Below are 12,584 nucleotides of genomic sequence, written 5' to 3' on the forward strand. Positions count from 1 at the left end.
GCAAGAACTTCTTAAAAGTGTGGCTAATTAGTAATGGCTGAAGTTATACAGTAAAAGATAAAAGGAGCGGAACTTAGGTTGTGTTAATCTTTTGCAGACTGTGAACTGCGTTACAGCTTAAGTTCAGTGTTACTGCATTTTGTATTGTCAAGAGTTTGTATTTCGGTGGACCACACTGTGAAAGAAAAGAGAAGAAAACCGGCTTGGACTATTTTTGTTAAAGTGTAGTCTTGAATGAGATCAGTACGGTGATTGGGCTGAAAGCCAAAATCAGACTCCAACATTTTGTTTTGTTCAGCTGAACTTGGTTGTCCTGAGGCGTGCTGTCCATCTGGCCTGACCCCTCAGGCAGCACAGCTCCGTGCGGCCACCAGCCCGTCTGGGTAACGGGAGGACGTGCAAGAGCAAGCATTTGGGTTTTGCCCTCTCAAGCCTTGTACACTGGACGTGAAGCTCACAGCTCTTGGTTCCCTTCCTGAACTCATCCTCAGAGAGGTCAGGGTGTTGCACTGACTATGAGTAGAAATATTAATACCACTGAGCAAGGTCCTGCTGGGAGCCCTACTGCCCAGGTGCAGCCCAGGACTCAGGTCCCTCTTCAGGTTTGGTGGTGTTGGTGTCTTCCCATCATGCTGCCTCTCACACCAACTGCTTTCTGGTGTTGTGACGTGGTGCATCAAAGCTGGAGAGGCTGGGATTTGCTGCAAGCACATGTTGGGACTGTCCAGCCTATTGATACAACCACTCTTCATGTTTGCATTAGGCCTTTAGGATGTGAAAATAGTTTCGTGTCTGATTCTTCTGCTATTTTCTGACTTCTGGCTCTCAGTAGCTGGTATTTTTTTGTACTTTTTAATGTGATTGCTAGTGGGTCAGATTCCACATTCTGATTTGCAGAAATAAAAGTTGAAACTTGAACAGAGTTATAAGTGTAGCATGTAAACTACCTGTTGATATAAGGGTCTTCACTCTACCTTAAAAAAGTCAAGCTTCTACCCGAGTCTGTTAATTATAGTAAATATTCTTGATGGTCACAGAGGACCTTCCGTATTTCTTTACGAGAAAGTAGATGCCCAAAGTGCATTTTGAAGTGTACTGGGGAAAACATTTCAACCAAGAGAGGGATGTGAGGAAGGAGGACAGTGATGTATAGCTATTTTATTCTACTTTTAAGTAAAACTAGTAAGGGATTTTTTTTCCCTAATTTTTCCTTTTAAAAATAAGTGAATTTGTGATTTTTAGAGAAAGGAGGAGTGGGAGCAATGGAATAAAGACCAGGGGCTTAATTTCAACACACTTAAAGGAAGTGGTGTTAAAATCCTATGGGAATGATAAAGATTTTGAGAAAGGAAGAATGGTTTCCAAACAAAGCAATTTAAAGTTTTGCCTTTGGTGCCTTGAGACCAAACAAACCCAGAGAAACTGTGGTAAATACAGCTATGGTAAAAGCTGTGAGAAGGGATTAGATGAGCTGTGGAGCTCTCTCTAAGATTTCCATTTCTGTGATTCTAACTTTAAGCTACATGTTTTTGCACATTATCTCGAACATGGCTATTAATAGTCTACCTGTAGTTTAGATACAGCTTATTTATTTGGTTCTTTATATTTCAATTAATAGTTCTAATTAAAATGAAACAGAAAGTTTTATTTGCAAGACATGACAACGTCATTGACAACATAGTCAGCAAAACACTACCAAAAGGTCAAATTACAGACATAACTAGTGGTTAGTTTTCCAGTACCTTTCTGTATTATCAGTTGTTTTGTACATAAACACATCTGATGATCTGAATGCATTAGGAAAAAGGATAGGAAAAGCAGCTGAATTATGCAGACATGTTAATTAGTAGGAAAGATGGACGATGAGGTCTTCCAACAGCATTTTGTAATTGAAGTCACTGAACTTGCATTTTGGCAATGATTTCTGCTTCAGAGATCCAGAGGGATTATTTCTTCTCAGCAGTTTTCTGTCTGCAGCTCTCAAAAGTTCAAGCAGGCCAAGTGACTTCTATCATTTGTGAACATGGTAGAACAAGCAGTGACATTGCACTGAGAGTGGAGGGTTCACTTCCAGCCCATGGAGCCAGGCACCCCAGGCAGATTATTTGGTCCCCTCCCTAACCATAAGGGAAGGAGATGGCCAAGGAGATGACTGCTGCTCCAGTCTTTTTTAACAAAAAAGTTCATTTGAAAAGGAAGAAAAAAAAACACCCCACCCTGCACAGGTATTAACTTTTTGTAAGATGTGTGTGAGTTTCCTGAAGCACATGGTCAGCATTGGGGTCATTTGCTCTTTTGCAGCCTTTCTCTCATCTCTACGTGAGAGTGGTGGAACGTGACTAGTCCACAAGTCCGTCTCCCAGCATGGGCCTGAAGCAGATACCTAGTGAAGCATGCAAGAAGCAGGCAAGCATGGAGTAATGCTTTGCTAGAATACTACCTCCATTTACTATCAGTTTCTATATGAAATATTTCTTATGTTCGTTGGGTGTAAGAGGGCAGGGAAGCTCGTCTTCCTTAAACTGTGGGCTTCAGAGAATGGAGTCACTTTTCTTTGGGCCCCTCATTATAAGAAAGACATTGAGGTGCTGGAGAGAGTGCAGAGGAGGGCGATGAAGCTGGTGAGGGGCCTGAAGCACAAGTCTGATGAGGAGCAGCTGAGGGAACTGGGGCTGTTTAGCCTGGAGAAAAGGAAGCTGAGGGGAGACCTTATCACTGTCTACAACTACCTGAAAGGAGGTTGTAGCATGGAGGGTGTTGGTCTCTTCTCCCAAGTAACAAGTGATAGGACAAGAAGAAATTACCTCAAGTTGCACCAGGGGAGGTTTAGATTGGATGTTACAGAATCACAGAATGTCAGGGATTGGAAGGGACCTCAAAAGATCATCTAGTCCAATCCCCCTGCCAGAGCAGGAACACCTAGATGAGGTCACACAGGAAGGCGTCCAGGCGGGTTTTGAATGTCTCCAGAGAAGGAGACTCCACAACCCCCCTGGGCAGCCTGTTCCAGTGCTCTGTCACCCTCACTGAGAAGAAGTTTCTTCTCAAATTTAAGTGGAACCTCTTGTGTTCCAGCTTGAACCCATTACCCCTTGTCTTACTGTTGGTTGTCACCGAGAAGAGCCTGGCTCCATCCTTGTGACACTCACCCTTTATATATTTATAAACATTAATGAGGTCACCCGTCAGTCTCCTCTTCTCCAAGCTAAAGAGACCCAGCTCTTAGGAAAAAATTATTCATGGAAGAGGTTGTCAGGCATAGGAACGGGCTGCCCAGGGAAGTGGTGGAGTCACCATCCCTGGAGGTGTTTAAAAGGCATTTAGACGAGATTCTTAGGGACATGGTTTAGTGCTAGAGTTAGGTTAGGTTATGATTGGACTCAATGATCCTGAGAGTCTCTTCCAATGAAATGATTCTATGATTCTCCCCACTGTGGTCACTGCCATTTAGAGGCAATAGTTGAGCACATAATTTACTTTTATGGCTTCCTCTCATTTACCAGCAGCCCAGCCCCTGGCAGATCCTTTGCCTCTACTGCAGGGATTTTAGGAGGAGAGTGTCCATTTCTTCTGTGGTGAAGTGGCAGCTGCTCGCTCTGTCTCTTTGCCTTGGGGAAGCTTCTGCAACTTGCTTCACTATAGAAGTACAGAACCGCCATTTTATCTTCAGAAAGGAAACCACCATGAGCCCCTGGATCCTTGAGGACACCCCTGTGTGCCTCAAGGATCGAATTTATGACCTGGGAGTAGTAGAGGCCTGCTTGTTTTGGCAGTGCAGGCCTGTAAGTCCTCTTACCTGCTCACAAATACTGCTAACATGGTAGTCTGTCTGTAGTTTAGGGGGGACACACTGGCTTCAGAAAGGATGTAACGACAGTTATGGCAACAGATAAACCTGGAAAAGCAGCAAGAAAGGGGAGCTGGTAGGGATATTTGCGTGAAGAAAACAGGAGAGGCCGAGAAAGGAAACCTTAGCAAATCCGCCTAACAAGTTCCCATAGCCAGGAAAAAAATCTACTCGCTCACGTCCACCTTGGTGCTATGGCCGAAACGGGGTACCTGGGCTGGGGCGACAATGAGATGTGATGGGGAAGGTACTAGAGAGAGAAGCAGAAAGAGTCCTTTTTCTGATTGTATTGATTTTTCACGATTTCTGGGAAGATGCAAAGGTCTTTGTCTCATTTCCCTTGTTTGAATAATTGTGCAGCTTTCACTGCTTTGCATTTTCAGAGATGAGTTAGTGGGAACCAAACTGGAGGGCCACAGTTTGAACTGTTTTTGTTTACAGAGGGAAGTGGCTGTGAAAGCCTCAGGAGGAAATGGCTGGTTTTCCGGGGTATATTCTGGCAGCCGAGGGCTGCGGAAAGCACAAGTATTAAATTTCTGTGCTCCTTGTTCTGCTTCGACGCTCCATTTGCGATGTATTTCTCCTCAGGCAGGGGCGGTGTGCCATACCGTGGTACACAAACTTGCTGTTGCAGTCAGCACGGGAAAAGACTGAAACTGGCATCCCCATTGTCCCCAGCCAGAGGCTGCCCTGCAAGACATACCTGTGAAATGTTCCCCAGAAAAAACTGAAGGGGAGATCCTTAAGAGTGAGTAAAAAGCAGATCTGACTTTTTATTTTTTCTAAAATGCATTAAAATAATGCTGTGCAGAAGTTTATTTGGAAATGCATTAGAGTTCCTGGGTAAATACTGAGTGAGAGGAGCTCCGAGTTTTACGTGCGATGCTAAGTTATGGTATTTTTTTCACACTGCTGTGTCCTTTGGAGTCTGTAGCTCCTCACCTCCTCTGTTGTCTGTGTACACCTCTGTTGAACTGCACTTCTAAGGACCGATGGCTCAGTGGCTCAAGGGCTAGAAAAGTGTCAGGAGTCCTATTGAAATGGCATTCCGCTAAGCAAGAAGCTGGCTCCTAGGAAGGAGAACTGCTTTGTCAGGGAAAAGATCACCTGGGAGGGACAGCTCTTGGTGCTGGCGTGAAGACTGCATGGGAAAATACCCAGACAGCTGTATCGGGAAAGGAGATGTCCTGTTTTGTGGGCCATATTCACCTGCTCAAGCAGAGGAGCTGTGCAATGAAGAGGACATCCTGACCTGCACACTCCGTGGGATGCTCAGAGTGTGAGGCAGCAGCTGGGGAGGCTGGAGGAAGGTGACTCCAGTGTCCAGGCCTTGCCCGGTCATTGGAACCCAGGTACCACTCCTGCCTTGCCACAGCTGGAAGAGGTCTGCCTGTGGAGCCCAGCCCTTCAGACACGTCACCTGTGCTCGGCCCAGCCCCAGCCTGGAGAAGACACTTGAGATTCAGGGACTGGTTTCCCTCAGAGCAGTCTGGGGAGTTTTCTTTCGTGGAGTGTTTGACCAGCTGGGATATTTGTCTAGGTATATACAGTATTGATTATTAACTTTTTATGCGTAATACAGCAATGCTGTTTCCTGAACGCTGAGTGAAAGTAAGCTGCATGTCTTCTGAGACTATCTTAACAGCAAATATTTTAAAATGAAATAGCCCTGCTTGACATATTAAAGCACCTACAATTCTGATATACCTGAAAAAAAGAAAAAAACCCAAACCAATCTTTTCTAAAAGTCCTATAGTTAAACCAATGGCAGACTGAGCAATATGTTGTTAGAAGCATAGATTGCAACTACTTGTTTTATTTATTCCATTTTCTACTTAAAAAGGAATCACAGCCATATGAATGCTTCAGCAGGATAAATACTCAGGCACAGGAAAGTATTGTAAGATACTGTCCTGAGGAGCCCCGTACCCTTGAGGCCCCAGAGAAAGGCAGGGCAATGGAGGAGTTTGCCTTAGTTGATGAGGACTGGGTTAGGGACCAGTTAAGCAATCTGGACATCCATAAATCCATGGGTCCAGATGGGATGCACCCGCGGGTGCTGAGGGAGCTGGCTGAAGTCATTGCTGGACCGCTCTCCATCATCTTTGCCAAGTCTTGGGAAATGGGAGAGGTGCCTGAGGACTGGAGGAAAGCAAATGTCACTCCGGTCTTCAAAAAGGGCAAGAAGGAGGACCCGGGCAACTATAGACCGGTCAGCCTCACCTCCATCCCTGGGAAAGTGATGGAACACCTTATCCTTGGTGCCATCTTAAGACATATCAAGGATAAGAGGGTCATCAGGGACAGTCAACATGGCTTCACCAAGGGGAAGTCGTGTTTGACCAACCTCATAGCCTTTTAGGAAGACGTAACAAGGTGGATTGACGATGGCAGAGCAGTAGATATGGTCTACCTTGACTTCAGCAAAGCATTTGACACCGTCTCCCACAGCATCCTCACGGCAAAACTGAGGAAGTGTGGACTGGATGATCGGGTAGTGAGGTGGACCGCAAACTGGCTGAAGGAGAGAAGCCAGAGAGTCGTGATCAATGAGGCAGAGTCTGGTTGGAGGCCTGTATCTAGTGGAGTGCCTCAAAGGTCAGTTCTGGGACCAATACTATTCAATATATTCATCAACGACTTGGATGAGGGAATTGAGTGTACTATCAGCAAGTTTGCTGATGACACCAAGCTGGGAGGAGTGGCTGACACGCCAGAGGGCTGTGCTGCCATCCAGCGAGATCTGGACAGGCTAGAGAGTTGGGCGGGGAAAAATTTAATGAAATATAACAAGGGCAAGTGTAGAGTCTTGCATCTGGGCAGGAACAACCCCAGGTTCCAGTACAGGTTGGGGAATGACCTATTAGAGAGCAGTGTAGGGGAAAGGGACCTGGGGGTCCTGGTGGACAGCAGGATGACCATGAGCCAGCACTGTGCCCTTGTGGCCAAGAAGGCCAATGGCATCCTGGGGTGTATTAGAAGGGGGGTGGTTAGTAGGTCGAGAGAGGTTCTCCTTCCCCTCTACTCTGCCCTGGTGAGACCTCATCTGGACTCTTGTGTCCAGTTCTGGGCCCCTCAGTTCAAGAAGGACAGGGAACTGCTGGAGAGAGTCCAGCGCAGGGCCACAAAGATGATTAAGGGAGTGGAGCATCTCCCTTATGAGGAAAGGCTGAGGGAGCTGGGTCTCTTTAGCTTGGAGAAGAGGAGACTGAGGGGTGACCTCATCAATGTTTATAAATATATAAAGGGTGGGTGTCACGAGGATGGAGCCAGGCTCTTCTCGGTGACAACCAACAGTAAGACAAGGGGTAATGGGTTCAAGCTGGAACACAAGAGGTTCCACTTAAATTTGAGAAGAAACTTCTTCTCAGTGAGGGTGACGGAACACTGGAACAGGCTGCACAGGGAGGTTGTGGATTCTCCTTCTCTGGAGACATTCAAAACCCACCTGGACGCCTTCCTGTGTAACCTCACCTAGGTGTTCCTGCTCCGGCAGGGGGATTGGACTAGATGATCTTTCGAGGTCCCTTCCAATCCCTAACATTCTGTGATTCTGTGATACTGGATTTCCAGATAGGTGGAGCCTGTAATCCTTTCTGTGGAAGACTGTTTTTGACAAGTTACATGGATGTATATACAGTACCTACCACTTCCCTGGTATGCCAACCAGGACTGTAGAGCTGCACAGAGAGGAAGATGAAAGACCAAAATCTGGAGACATTGTTCCTTAAAATCTTTAGTTTCTGGAGTTCTCAATGCTAAAAGCCCAAACACTTTGTAAGAATGCGCATAGTTTCTTAGAACTGAGATCTATATTTTTACAGGCTTGTATGTATATGCATCCGTATGTAGGTATGTATGTGTAAAATAGTATTTTCATCCTCTTAGCTACATGTAGAAAGTGTATGAGAGTGGATAACGAAGTGGAGAAGTGTTTTATTGGATTCAGGATGACTGAAAGGTATAATTCTGTAATATTCTTTAACTGTTAAATTGCTGATGGATATAGAAATGAGCTGCAGGTCTGTCACATATATATACATGCTTGTGCATTTATGTAAATGTGATATATGCAGAGAGAAGAAATAAGTTAGCTTTCTCTGGTTAGCCTGCTTCATGTGAGGGGGAGTTACATCTGGGGGACTCTGTGATGATTTTTAGTAAGGTACATGTTTGATGTCATGTATTTGTTCCTGAGCTGGTGGTGTACACCATGTTGCTGTAGTGCACTGTGCACCTGATGGAATAAAGTTTGTGATGATGATTGGGTTTTTCAAGACAAAGTCAGAGACTGTCCCTCCAGAAGGCCCCATCATCTGCACAAGGAGGGGTTTTCCATGTGCTAAGCTGTTTCACTGTTCGTGGGAAATAAGGCTGTCTCGATGCTGGAGGATGAGCCAAGCTTGTGGGATCATCACCAGAAGCAGCTTAGGGCTTAGAAAATAAAACATGAGAGCGTGGTGTGAGTTCTGAAGTCCATGCAGGAGGCAAGTCATTACTGAGATTTGCTGATACTTTCTGCACTGGTTGGTTTTTGCATCCCTTTTCCAATCTGAGTGTTTTAGTTCTAGATAAATCACAGTGATTTACCATTGGCAGGAGATGTCATGGTGAAGTCAGGTGGATAAAAGTCCTCTAGCAAACTGCAGAAAGCTGAGTGTTTCTCACAGATACTGTGGATAGGATTCATTTAATCTAGCTTTGGATGTTTATAGCACAGTATTCGAGATGATGCTTAATGAGGTAAGTAATTTTAGAGTGTGATTCATCTGACAGTTGAAATGTACTTTAGGATGATATGGATCATGTCCTTTTTTGACCATAAAGGGAGCCTTGCTGAGTAAGTCAGTGGTAGATGTCTGCACTGCCCAGGGAACCTTTTCCTTTACATCTGGTGTCAGTGCTGTCCAGAGAGCCCCTGAGTTTTTGAGAGTCCTGAAAATTTGCTTTCAGTTGTCTGTGCTCAGAGCAGAAAGAGCAGAGGTGGTGCCAAACTCTTCCTCGCAATTGGTTTGTTTTTTCTTTTGCTCTTGTGAATCTGAGGTTTGACTTCAGTCATCAATGACTGTCTTGGAGTAACATCATGTAATATAATGGAAATGATCATTTTTGAACTCTTACCATGAATCGTAGCTCTATGGTAAAACTTGCATGTGAACTCATGCCTTAAAAGTGTAGTCCATGCCATACAACCTCTAAAAGAAGAATTTATCAAAATACAGCTCTGGTTTTTTAGGTGGATTACAGAGGAATTCCCAGTGTTTCTGGTTTTTTATCCTTTTGTGAAGATGTTTCAAATTTCACAGAAGCTGGAGTGAACCTCATTGTTTCCTATATTTATTTGGAAAAACCTTCCTGTGTAGAAGAGATGGGGGAAGGAACATATAAGAGTGATCCAAATGTGTAGCACACAGGGCTGAGCAAGGACTGGCCACATGGGTGGTGGGCATGGTCGGGATATTGGTTTTGGAGCTCTGTGCACATGAAAAGAAGCAGAAGAGAACAAAGAAGCTAGCAACGAGATGGTAGACAAGAATGCAAGTAGTGCTGAGAAGAAACATGAGTGTTCTGCAGAGCGGTGTGCTGCTGGAGGAGCTTGCTTGGGATGCTGTCCTGCTCTTTGAGTCCCACTGATGAAAATCTCTAGCCTTCCTAATCTCATTCCTAGAGAAACCATTTAGATTGCAAGTGTAATGAATTAATCTGTTTGCTGTGCAAACTGTTCTGTGAGCAGTACATATCCTACTGTTTTATAGACTTTCCCGTTCTCTGTATGAAGAAGTAATTTCCTCTTCTTGTGGTGTAAACCTTCGCCCAATGAGTGCAATGTGTGAAATTTGAAACACGTGGTTTATTTCGGTGGCTTCAGGTGACTATAGCTTAACAAATTTTCCAGTGAGAGGCCATGAAGGGTCTGGAGTGTCTCTCTTATGAGCAGAGGCTGAGAGAGGTGGGACTCTTTCAGCCTGGGGCCATCTCATCAATGTACATAAGTACCTGAAGGGAAGGTGTGAAGAAGACAGAGCCAGGCTCTTTACAGTGGTGCCCAGTGACAGGACCAGAGGCAATGGGCACGAACTGGAACAGAGGGAGTTCCCTCTGAACATCAGGAAACACCTTTTCACTATGAAGGATGCCGAGCACTGGCACAGGTGGCCCAGTGAGGTTGTGGAGTCTCTGTCCTTGGAGATATTCAAAAGCCATCTAGACACGGTCCTGGGCAACCATCTCTAGGTGGCCCTGCTTGAGTGGAGGGGATTGGACCAGATGACCTCCAGAGATCCCTGCCAACCCTCAGCCAGTCTATGATTCTGTGAATTAGAACTGACTGTTTCTCCCTCACAAACTGTTGCCAACCTTCTTGGGAATTCTCACAAGGTTGTATGGGAGTCCTGGCAGGGGTACTACACACCTGCTCAGCAGCAGGCCCTGGAAAACACTGAAAATGTGGCTGGATACTTAGGAAATATTACCCCAGTGCCACTTTTGTGTTACAATATTGGGTCAGATGGTGAAGTCAGTTAAAACTATCTTTGATAGATTATATATGCCGTCAGGGCACCTGATTCATACATTTGTAATGGCCATACCTACACTAATTGTCAGTGAAGCAGAGCAGATACGTTAGATCTACTACATTCACTGCAACAGGAATATCACATTACTCACTGGCATCAGCGTTTTACAAGAAGAAATAATTGTGTAGTAAAGCTGTTGTTTTAAAATGTGTTTCCTCTTGGTGGTGAAAGTCTTTATGTAATACTGAATTTCTGTTGCTAGACAGACTTAGAGATTCAGAAGGCGGTTCATAGTGTGGTATTGTGGTATTTTTAAAAGATACTGGTAATTATGCAGTTTTCTGGACGCATTCAAGAGAGTGTCCAACCATTTGAAGCAGTAACATCAGCCTTCTCCAGTTCAGCCCTTCAGGTGTAGCAACTGGATGAGAAATCAAGACATCTGCAGAAAGCTTCTGAACTGATTTATGATCCTCTTTGAGGAAAATATATTTAGCCCATAGTGATTTATTTTTTGCAACTCGCAAATAGATTTATGAACCAAGCAGTACTTGCATATTCTTCGCCATTTGTTCTGTATGTGTTGTCCTTGATGGGTGCTGTACATGAAGGGACCAAACCCTGAAGATATTAATTGTTCATTTTACTGCCTGCTAATGTGAACTTTTAAGTCAGGGGCACTGTATATTGTGATAGGGAGGATGACATCTACATGAAGAGAAAATTCTCTCTCCTGCCACAACACAAATACATTTTTTGATGTCTGAAAACAGCAACGTATGTTGGTCTCCTTCCTTGGCAGAGGAAGATTTTTCCGATGGGAAGTTAGCGAGCTTGCTTCAGATGTTAACTTGGGAGAGATGGTACCTGACACTGAGCAGTACCTGCATGGGACCCAGACTGGGAGCTATGCATTTTGGGGGGGTCACTGCAATATGGGGAGCAGCTCTTTTTGTCACGCTCTGGTGCCTTGGGAGCTGCAGAGGTGGATGGAAGCCATGATTCACGAGGGTGCAGATTAAAAAGGAGTCTATACATTTTTAACCTATGGAAGATGTACCTTTGTAACTTATAAGCAAGCACCTCTTGAGGTTGTTTTAAGGGGGAAAAAAGGTTAAAACTGTACTACAAGTTAATTTTGGGAGAAGGGAGTAGTGTGAAAGCTCAGTAGGCATCGCTCCTTTCCAGCACTTTGCTCTCACCGTCCTCAGCTTCCGTGATGGAGACCTCTGATCCAAGGCCTGTGCATGAGTCATCAGGGAAGAAATATTAACTCTCAGTGTCTAAGAAGGGTCTTTTTCCTTATAAAGCCACTCTCATTAACATGCTCCCACCAGTGCTACTTCTGGTCTTGCTAGAGATTTTCCTAATCCCTGTACAGCTGTCTGCTATCACCCTTGCAAGCTGACATGGATACAAGATCAGCCATGCTAGCAGCATTAAAAGATTTTAGGGTTAATAGCACCATACAGTAAAGCAGAAAAAATGTTGTGATGCATATAACCCTTTCCAAAATGCATTATTTATTTATTTAAGTTATTTTTATCAGCCACTCTTGGTTTTCACAAGAATTTGACTTATCTAGATATTTTGCATTGATTAAGCACTTATAGGGTGCTACTAATGAAAGTAATTACTTTAGTCCTGAAAGGACTTCAGCATGTTGTGAAATAGGATGTAACGCTCTTTTTATACAGTAGAAAAGGGTTTCCAAGTAGATACTCTTTCTATTGCTGCTTGAAGTATTTGTGAGTTTTGGCTTTGCAAGTTATTACTGCTTCTGTCCCTCCTGCTTGTGTGACTACACAGAAATGGACGTTAAAATAGGCCTGTTGGCCTCCTCACACTCACTTAAATGTGTTTTTCTTGGTGCCCTCTGTTTATGAAAAATAGAAACAGCATTTAACTGTTAGTTCACAAATGGGGTGGTGAGACAGAAAGGACTCAAGCTCTGTGGGAGGGTGGAGTGGGGAGGAGGCGAAGGAACTTCAGATGGAGAGGGAATCCACGGAGATTTAGATCCACTGGATCCAAAATCAAGAGGATTAAACTCTGCAGAGGTGAGTGCCAAGCACTACAGTTGCTTGGCTGTAAAAATGGATCTTTGCTTCCTACAAGGTAGGGAATGACTGATTAGGCTGCAGAAATAAGTCTGAGAGTCTGGAGCGGACTGGGAAGTGAATTTTATCTGTCTGATGCAGTTGCAAGGAAAGGCGAGC

The 12,584-nt window shown here is 44.5% G+C and overlaps 1 protein-coding gene across 2 annotated transcripts in view; it reads left to right on the forward strand.

Annotated features, from left to right (window-relative positions):
• ANKRD6 (ankyrin repeat domain 6) overlaps window positions 1–12,584 on the forward strand; it is a 107,578-nt gene that overhangs the window by 48,916 nt on the left and 46,078 nt on the right. The window contains exon 1 of one of the 2 annotated variants that reach the window (XM_065631536.1): window positions 4,529–4,595. The exons of the other annotated variant lie outside the window; for it this stretch is intronic. The gene's annotated coding sequence lies outside the window, so the exon portion shown is untranslated. Of the gene's footprint in view, window positions 1–4,528; window positions 4,596–12,584 lie in introns of those variants that run through there. 2 annotated transcript variants of the gene reach the window in all.

Source organism: Caloenas nicobarica, chromosome 3 (genome assembly GCF_036013445.1).
Source record: "Caloenas nicobarica isolate bCalNic1 chromosome 3, bCalNic1.hap1, whole genome shotgun sequence".
Lineage (NCBI taxonomy): Eukaryota > Metazoa > Chordata > Aves > Columbiformes > Columbidae > Caloenas > Caloenas nicobarica.